The sequence below is a fragment of the Rhinoraja longicauda genome, unplaced genomic scaffold, assembly GCF_053455715.1.
Source record: "Rhinoraja longicauda isolate Sanriku21f unplaced genomic scaffold, sRhiLon1.1 Scf000989, whole genome shotgun sequence".
NCBI lineage: Eukaryota > Metazoa > Chordata > Chondrichthyes > Rajiformes > Arhynchobatidae > Rhinoraja > Rhinoraja longicauda.
The window spans coordinates 35,615-45,000 of record NW_027602205.1 but is presented as its reverse complement, the minus strand read 5'-3'; the positions used below and the strand labels follow the sequence as shown (position 1 = coordinate 45,000).

General features: G+C 48.5%; 5 non-coding genes across 5 annotated transcripts; 4 read left to right on the top strand and 1 right to left on the bottom strand.

Annotated features, from left to right (window-relative positions):
- Positions 1-988: 988 nt before the first annotated feature.
- LOC144591413 (5S ribosomal RNA) lies at positions 989-1,107 on the bottom strand. The gene has a single exon (XR_013546826.1). It is a non-coding gene; the product is annotated as a 5S ribosomal RNA (ribosomal RNA).
- Positions 1,108-1,647: 540 nt separating this feature from the next.
- LOC144591415 (5S ribosomal RNA) lies at positions 1,648-1,767 on the top strand. Its single transcript, XR_013546828.1, has one exon. It is a non-coding gene; the product is annotated as a 5S ribosomal RNA (ribosomal RNA).
- Positions 1,768-3,955: 2,188 nt separating this feature from the next.
- LOC144591412 (5S ribosomal RNA) lies at positions 3,956-4,074 on the top strand. The gene has a single exon (XR_013546825.1). It is a non-coding gene; the product is annotated as a 5S ribosomal RNA (ribosomal RNA).
- A 2,183-nt stretch (positions 4,075-6,257) lies between these two features.
- On the top strand, positions 6,258-6,376 carry LOC144591411 (5S ribosomal RNA). Its single transcript, XR_013546824.1, has one exon. It is a non-coding gene; the product is annotated as a 5S ribosomal RNA (ribosomal RNA).
- Positions 6,377-8,563: 2,187 nt separating this feature from the next.
- LOC144591410 (5S ribosomal RNA) lies at positions 8,564-8,682 on the top strand. The gene has a single exon (XR_013546823.1). It is a non-coding gene; the product is annotated as a 5S ribosomal RNA (ribosomal RNA).
- Positions 8,683-9,386: the final 704 nt, after the last annotated feature.

Sequence of the window (9,386 nt, the reverse complement as noted above, 5' to 3'; positions counted from 1 at the left end):
GTACCCCACTAGTCACTGCCTGCCATTCTGAAAAGGACCCGTTTATTCCTACTCTTTGCTTCTTGTCTGCCAGCCAGTTCTCTATCCACATCAATACTGAACCCACAATACCGTGTGCTTTACGTTTGCATACTAATCTCTTATGTGGGACCTTATCGAAAGCCTTCTGGAACTCCAGATATAACACATCGACTGGTTCTCCCTTATCCACTCTACTAGTTACATCCTCGAAAAATTCTATAAGATTCGTCAGACATGATTTACCTTTCATAAATCCATGCTGACTTTGTCCAATGATTTCACCACTTTCCAAATGTGCTGCTATCTATCCCATCTTTAATAACTGACTCTAGCATTTTCCCCACTACCGATGTTAGACTAACTGGTCTGTAATTCCCCGTTTTCTCTCTCCCTCCCTTTTTGAAAAGTGGGGTTACATTAGCTACCCTCCAATCCTCAGGCACTACTCCAGAATCTAAAGTGTTCGGCAAAACAGTTGCCGAGCCTAAACTGGGTCTCACCGGTGTAAATAATAAAGCAACAACAACAACCAAACGACATCAGTTGTAATGTACAACAGCCAACTGAGCTAGCAACCAGCTTGTCTTCGGGATGTGGGAGAAAATCTGAGCATCCGGGTAAAAACTGTGTGGTCACAGGGAGAACGTGCAAACTCCACATGGACAGCACCAGAGGCAAGGATTGGATCGATAGTGCTCCCAGAGGTGAGGAAAGCCATTCCCTCCTCAGATGCTGCCTGCGCCAGTGAGTTCCTCCAGACCTTTGTGTTTTGTTTGATGATATGTGAACTTGATTATGCGTGCGTGTGTGTGTGAGCCTTTGTGAAGATGCATGTTGATGATGGATGGGTATAGATTTGTGAAAGATGTGTGTTACCACAGTGAAGGAAAAAAGGAGTGAGTGAAGGAGTATTTAAATGTTTGGCAGTGTATGTGAGAGGAGGATCTTGCCGGTCGGTGGCAAGAAAAGCCTACGACACCCGGTATTCCCAGGCGGTCTCCCATCCAAGTACTGACCAGGCCCGAGCCTGCTTAGCTTCCGAGATCAGACGGGATCGGGCGTATTCAAGCTAGTATGGCCGTAGGCACAGAGTAGCAGCTTGTGCCCACACTTAACCTGCATCTACACTGCCTGCACACCAGTTTACACCACAATACAATATACAACACAAAATTTATTGTCATTGTGCAGTGTACAAGTACAGAGACAACGAAATGCAGTTAGCATCTTAACCAGAGTGCATGCGATGGAATAGTAAAACATATAATATATACAGTCATTCAGTAGCGGTAGTGGAAATTCCGGTGAGCGAGATCAGTCACTGATGGGAGGAGTGCCCGAGGGGGGGGGGGGGGGGGATGGCAACAATCACCGAAGCGCAGAGTTAAGTAAGGTAACGACCGCAGGAACTAAGCTGTTCCTCAACCTGCAGGTCCGGGAACGGAGAGACCTGTAGCGCCTCCCAGATGGGAGGAGGGTAAACAATCTGTGGTTGGGGTGAGAGCTGTCCTTGACGATGTAGCGCGCCCTTCGCAGACATCGCCTACTCTGGATAGACTCAATGGAGGGGAGTGAGGAACCGGTGATGCGTTGGGCAGTTTTCTCCAGTTTCGCATCCTACACTACCGCTACAGGCCATACTAGCCTGAATACGCCCGATCCCGTCTGATCTCGGAAGCTAAGCAGGCTCGGGCCTGGTCAGTACTTGGATGGGAGACCGCCTGGGAATACCGGGTGTCGTAGGCTTTTCTTGCCACCGACCGGCAAGCTCCTCCTCTCACATACACTGCCAGACATTTAAATACTCCTTCACTCACTCCTTTTTTCCTTCACTGTGGTAACACACATCTTTCACAAATCTATACCCATCCCTCATCAACATGCATCTTCACAAAGGCTCACACACACACGCACGCATAATCAACTTCACATATCATGAAACAAAACACAAAGTTCTGGCGGAACTCACTGGCGCAGGCAGCATCTGAGGAGGGAATGGCTTTTCCTCACCTCTGGGAGCACTATCGGTCCAATCCTTGCCTCTGGTGCTGTCTATGTGGAGTTTGCACGTTCTCCCTGTGACAACACAGTTTTTACCCGGATGCTCAGATTTTCTCCCACATCCCGAAGACAAGCTGGTTGCTAGCTCAGTTGGCTGTTGTACATTACAACTGATGTCGTTTGGTTGTTGTTGTTGCTTTATTATTTACACCAGTGAGACCCAGTTTAGGCTCGGCAACTGTTTTGCCGAACACTTTAGATTCTGGAGTAGTTCCTGAAGATTGGAGGGTAGCTAATGTAACCCCACTTTTCAAAAAGGGAGGGAGGGAGAAAACGGGGAATTACAGACCAGTTAGTCTAACATCGGTAGTGGGGAAAATGCTAGAGTCAGTTATTAAAGATGGGATAGATAGCAGCACATTTGGAAAGTGGTGAAATCATTGGACAAAGTCAGCATGGATTAAGAAAGGCAAATCATGTCTGACGAATCTTATAGAATTTTTCGAGGATGTAACTAGTAGAGTGGATAAGGGAGAACCAGTCGATGTGTTATATCTGGACTTCCAGAAGGCCTTCGACAAGGTCCTCACAAGTACTGACCAGGCCTGAGCCTGTTTAGCTTCCGAGATCAGACGGGATCGGGTGTGTTCAGGCTAGTATGGCCGTAGGGACAGAGTGGCTGCTTGTGCCCACACTTAACCTGCATGTACACACCGCCCAGCTGCACGCACGCGCGCACACACACACGCCCACAACTCTTCTGCCGTCATTCTTTACTTTCAGCCACTCACCTTACACACCTCCCCTGTCTGCCCCTTAAACTCTAGAGGGGACACAATAGACAATAGACAATAGGTGCAGGAGGAGGCCATTCGGCCCTTCGAGCCAGCACCGCCATTCAATGTGATCATGGCTGATCATTCTCAATCACTACCCCGTTCCTGCCTTCTCCCCATACCCCATGACTCCGCTATCCTTAAGAGCTCTATCCAGCTCTCTCTTGAATGCATTCAGAGAATTGGCCTCCACTGCCTTCTGAGGCAGAGAATTCCACAGATTCACAACTCTCTGACTGAAAAAGTTTTTCCTCATCTCAGTTCTAAAAGGCCTACCTCTTATTCTTAAACTGTGGCCCCTTGTTCTGGACTCCCCCAACATTGGGAACATGCTTCCTGCCTCTAACGTGTCCAACCCCTTAATAATCTTATACGTTTCGATACAGTGGCGCAGCTGTAGAATTGCTGTCTTACAGCGCCAGAGACCCTCATCAAGTCCTGACTATGGGTGATGTGTGTACAGAGTTTGCACATTCTCTCCCTGTGACCACGTGGGTTTCCTCCCACATTCCTAAAACATACAGGTTTTTGTGTTAATTGGCTTCTGTAAATTGGCTCTAGTGTAGGATGCGAAACTGGAGAAAACTGCCCAACGCATCACCGGTTCCTCACTCCCCTCCATTGAGTCTATCCAGAGTAGGCGATGTCTGCGAAGGGCGCGCTACATCGTCAAGGACAGCTCTCACCCCAACCACAGATTGTTTACCCTCCTCCCATCTGGGAGGCGCTACAGGTCTCTCCGTTCCCGGACCTGCAGGTTCAGGAACAGCTTAGTTCCTGCGGTCGTTACCTTACTTAACTCTGCGCCTCAGTGATTGTTGCCATCCCCCCCCCCCCCCCCCTGGGGCACTCCTCCCATCAGTGACTGATCTCGCTCACCGGAATTTCCACTACCGCTACTGAATGACTGTATATATTATATGTTTTACTATTCCATCGCATGCACTCTGGTTAAGATGCTAACTGCATTTCGTTGTCTCTGTACTTGTACACTGCACAATGACAATAAAGTTTGTGTTGTATATTGTATTGTGGTGTAAACTGGTGTGCAGGCAGTGTAGATGCAGGTTAAGTGTGGGCACAAGCTGCTACTCTGTGCCTACGGCCATACTAGCCTGAATACGCCCGATCCCGTCTGATCTCGGAAGCTAAGCAGGCTCGGGCCTGGTCAGTACTTGGATGGGAGACCGCCTGGGAATACCGGGTGTCGTAGGCTTTTTTTGCCACCGACCGGCAAGCTCCTCCTCTCACATACACTGCCAGACATTTAAATACTCCTTCACTCACTCCTTTTTTCCTTCACTGTGGTAACACACATCTTTCACAAATCTATACCCATCCCTCATCAACATGCATCTTCACAAAGGCTCACACACACACACACACGCACGCATAATCAACTTCACATATCATGAAACAAAACACAAAGGTCTGGAGGAACTCACTGGCGCAGGCAGCATCTGAGGAGGGAATGGCTTTTCCTCACCTCTGGGAGCACTATCGATCCAATCTTTGCCTCTGGTGCTGTCCATGTGGAGTTTGCACGTTCGCCCTGTGACCACACAGTTTTTACCCGGATGCTCAGATTTTCTCCCACATCCCGAAGACAAGCTGGTTGCTAGCTCAGTTGGCTGTTGTACATTACAACTTATGTAGTTTGGATGTTGTTGTTGCTTTATTATTTACACCGGTGAGACCCAGTTTAGGCTCGGCAACTGTTTTGCCGAACACTTTAGATTCTGGAGTAGTTCCTGAGGATTGGAGGGTAGCTAATGTAACCCCACTTTTCAAAAAGGGAGGGAGAGAGAAAACGGGGAATTACAGACCAGTTAGTCTAACATCGTAGTGGGGAAAATGCTAGAGTCAGTTATTAAAGATGGGATAGATAGCAGCACATTTGGAAAGTGGTGAAATCATTGGACAAAGTCAGCATGGATTAAGAAAGGCAAATCATGTCTGACGAATCTTATAGAATTTTTCGAGGATGTAACTAGTAGAGTGGATAAGGGAGAACCAGTCGATGTGTTATATCTGGACTTCCAGAAGGCCTTCGACAAGGTCCTCACAAGTACTGACCAGGCCTGAGCCTGTTTAGCTTCCGAGATCAGACGGGATCGGGTGTGTTCAGGCTAGTATGGCCGTAGGGACAGAGTGGCTGCTTGTGCCCACACTTAACCTGCATGTACACACCGCCCAGCTGCACGCACGCGCGCACACACACACGCCCACAACTCTTCTGCCGTCATTCTTTACTTTCAGCCACTCACCTTACACACCTCCCCTGTCTGCCCCTTAAACTCTAGAGGGGACACAATAGACAATAGACAATAGGTGCAGGAGGAGGCCATTCGGCCCTTCGAGCCAGCACCGCCATTCAATGTGATCATGGCTGATCATTCTCAATCACTACCCCGTTCCTGCCTTCTCCCCATACCCCATGACTCCGCTATCCTTAAGAGCTCTATCCAGCTCTCTCTTGAATGCATTCAGAGAATTGGCCTCCACTGCCTTCTGAGGCAGAGAATTCCACAGATTCACAACTCTCTGACTGAAAAAGTTTTTCCTCATCTCAGTTCTAAAAGGCCTACCTCTTATTCTTAAACTGTGGCCCCTTGTTCTGGACTCCCCCAACATTGGGAACATGCTTCCTGCCTCTAACGTGTCCAACCCCTTAATAATCTTATACGTTTCGATACAGTGGCGCAGCTGTAGAATTGCTGTCTTACAGCGCCAGAGACCCTCATCAAGTCCTGACTATGGGTGATGTGTGTACAGAGTTTGCACATTCTCTCCCTGTGACCACGTGGGTTTCCTCCCACATTCCTAAAACATACAGGTTTTTGAGTTAATTGGCTTCTGTAAATTGGCTCTAGTGTAGGATGCGAAACTGGAGAAAACTGCCCAACGCATCACCGGTTCCTCACTCCCCTCCATTGAGTCTATCCAGAGTAGGCGATGTCTGCGAAGGGCGCGCTACATCGTCAAGGACAGCTCTCACCCCAACCACAGATTGTTTACCCTCCTCCCATCTGGGAGGCGCTACAGGTCTCTCCGTTCCCGGACCTGCAGGTTCAGGAACAGCTTAGTTCCTGCGGTCGTTACCTTACTTAACTCTGCGCCTCAGTGATTGTTGCCATCCCCCCCTCGGGCACTCCTCCCATCAGTGACTGATCTCGCTCACCGGAATTTCCACTACCGCTACTGAATGACTGTATATATTATATGTTTTACTATTCCATCGCATGCACTCTGGTTAAGATGCTAACTGCATTTCGTTGTCTCTGTACTTGTACACTGCACAATGACAATAAAGTTTGTGTTGTATATTGTATTGTGGTGTAAACTGGTGTGCAGGCAGTGTAGATGCAGGTTAAGTGTGGGCACAAGCTGCTACTCTGTGCCTACGGCCATACTAGCCTGAATACGCCCGATCCCGTCTGATCTCGGAAGCTAAGCAGGCTCGGGCCTGGTCAGTACTTGGATGGGAGACCGCCTGGGAATACCGGGTGTCGTAGGCTTTTTTTGCCACCGACCGGCAAGCTCCTCCTCTCACATACACTGCCAGACATTTAAATACTCCTTCACTCACTCCTTTTTTCCTTCACTGTGGTAACACACATCTTTCACAAATCTATACCCATCCCTCATCAACATGCATCTTCACAAAGGCTCACACACACACGCACGCATAATCAACTTCACATATCATGAAACAAAACACAAAGGTCTGGAGGAACTCACTGGCGCAGGCAGCATCTGAGGAGGGAATGGCTTTTCCTCACCTCTGGGAGCACTATCGATCCAATCTTTGCCTCTGGTGCTGTCCATGTGGAGTTTGCACGTTCGCCCTGTGACCACACAGTTTTTACCCGGATGCTCAGATTTTCTCCCACATCCCGAAGACAAGCTGGTTGCTAGCTCAGTTGGCTGTTGTACATTACAACTTATGTAGTTTGGTTGTTGTTGTTGCTTTATTATTTACACCGGTGAGACCCAGTTTAGGCTCGGCAACTGTTTTGCCGAACACTTTAGATTCTGGAGTAGTTCCTGAGGATTGGAGGGTAGCTAATGTAACCCCACTTTTCAAAAAGGGAGGGAGAGAGAAAACGGGGAATTACAGACCAGTTAGTCTAACATCGTAGTGGGGAAAATGCTAGAGTCAGTTATTAAAGATGGGATAGATAGCAGCACATTTGGAAAGTGGTGAAATCATTGGACAAAGTCAGCATGGATTAAGAAAGGCAAATCATGTCTGACGAATCTTATAGAATTTTTCGAGGATGTAACTAGTAGAGTGGATAAGGGAGAACCAGTCGATGTGTTATATCTGGACTTCCAGAAGGCCTTCGACAAGGTCCTCACAAGTACTGACCAGGCCTGAGCCTGTTTAGCTTCCGAGATCAGACGGGATCGGGTGTGTTCAGGCTAGTATGGCCGTAGGGACAGAGTGGCTGCTTGTGCCCACACTTAACCTGCATGTACACACCGCCCAGCTGCACGCACGCGCGCACACACACACGCCCACAACTCTTCTGCCGTCATTCTTTACTTTCAGCCACTCACCTTACACACCTCCCCTGTCTGCCCCTTAAACTCTAGAGGGGACACAATAGACAATAGACAATAGGTGCAGGAGGAGGCCATTCGGCCCTTCGAGCCAGCACCGCCATTCAATGTGATCATGGCTGATCATTCTCAATCACTACCCCGTTCCTGCCTTCTCCCCATACCCCATGACTCCGCTATCCTTAAGAGCTCTATCCAGCTCTCTCTTGAATGCATTCAGAGAATTGGCCTCCACTGCCTTCTGAGGCAGAGAATTCCACAGATTCACAACTCTCTGACTGAAAAAGTTTTTCCTCATCTCAGTTCTAAAAGGCCTACCTCTTATTCTTAAACTGTGGCCCCTTGTTCTGGACTCCCCCAACATTGGGAACATGCTTCCTGCCTCTAACGTGTCCAACCCCTTAATAATCTTATACGTTTCGATACAGTGGCGCAGCTGTAGAATTGCTGTCTTACAGTGCCAGAGACCCTCATCAAGTCCTGACTATGGGTGATGTGTGTACAGAGTTTGCACATTCTCTCCCTGTGACCACGTGGGTTTCCTCCCACATTCCTAAAACATACAGGTTTTTGAGTTAATTGGCTTCTGTAAATTGGCTCTAGTGTAGGATGCGAAACTGGAGAAAACTGCCCAACGCATCACCGGTTCCTCACTCCCCTCCATTGAGTCTATCCAGAGTAGGCGATGTCTGCGAAGGGCGCGCTACATCGTCAAGGACAGCTCTCACCCCAACCACAGATTGTTTACCCTCCTCCCATCTGGGAGGCGCTACAGGTCTCTCCGTTCCCGGACCTGCAGGTTCAGGAACAGCTTAGTTCCTGCGGTCGTTACCTTACTTAACTCTGCGCCTCAGTGATTGTTGCCATCCCCCCCCCCCCCCCCCTCGGGCACTCCTCCCATCAGTGACTGATCTCGCTCACCGGAATTTCCACTACCGCTACTGAATGACTGTATATATTATATGTTTTACTATTCCATCGCATGCACTCTGGTTAAGATGCTAACTGCATTTCGTTGTCTCTGTACTTGTACACTGCACAATGACAATAAAGTTTGTGTTGTATATTGTATTGTGGTGTAAACTGGTGTGCAGGCAGTGTAGATGCAGGTTAAGTGTGGGCACAAGCTGCTACTCTGTGCCTACGGCCATACTAGCCTGAATACGCCCGATCCCGTCTGATCTCGGAAGCTAAGCAGGCTCGGGCCTGGTCAGTACTTGGATGGGAGACCGCCTGGGAATACCGGGTGTCGTAGGCTTTTTTTGCCACCGACCGGCAAGCTCCTCCTCTCACATACACTGCCAGACATTTAAATACTCCTTCACTCACTCCTTTTTTCCTTCACTGTGGTAACACACATCTTTCACAAATCTATACCCATCCCTCATCAACATGCATCTTCACAAAGGCTCACACACACACACACACGCACGCATAATCAACTTCACATATCATGAAACAAAACACAAAGGTCTGGAGGAACTCACTGGCGCAGGCAGCATCTGAGGAGGGAATGGCATTTCCTCACCTCTGGGAGCACTATCGATCCAATCTTTGCCTCTGGTGCTGTCCATGTGGAGTTTACACGTTCTCCCTGTGACCACACAGTTTTTACCCGGATGCTCAGATTTTCTCCCACATCCCGAAGACAAGCTGGTTGCTAGCTCAGTTGGCTGTTGTACATTACAACTGATGTCGTTTGGTTGTTGTTGTTGCTTTATTATTTACACCGGTGAGACCCAGTTTAGGCTCGGCAACTGTTTTGCCGAACACTTTACATTCTGGAGTAGTTCCTGAGGATTGGAGGGTAGCTAATGTAACCCCACTTTTCAAAAAGGGAGGGAGGGAGAAAACGGGGAATTACAGGCCAGTTAGTCTAACATCGGTAGTGGGGAAAATGCTAGTCAGTTATTAAAGATGGGATAGATAGCAGCACATTTGGAAAGTGGTGAAATCATTGGA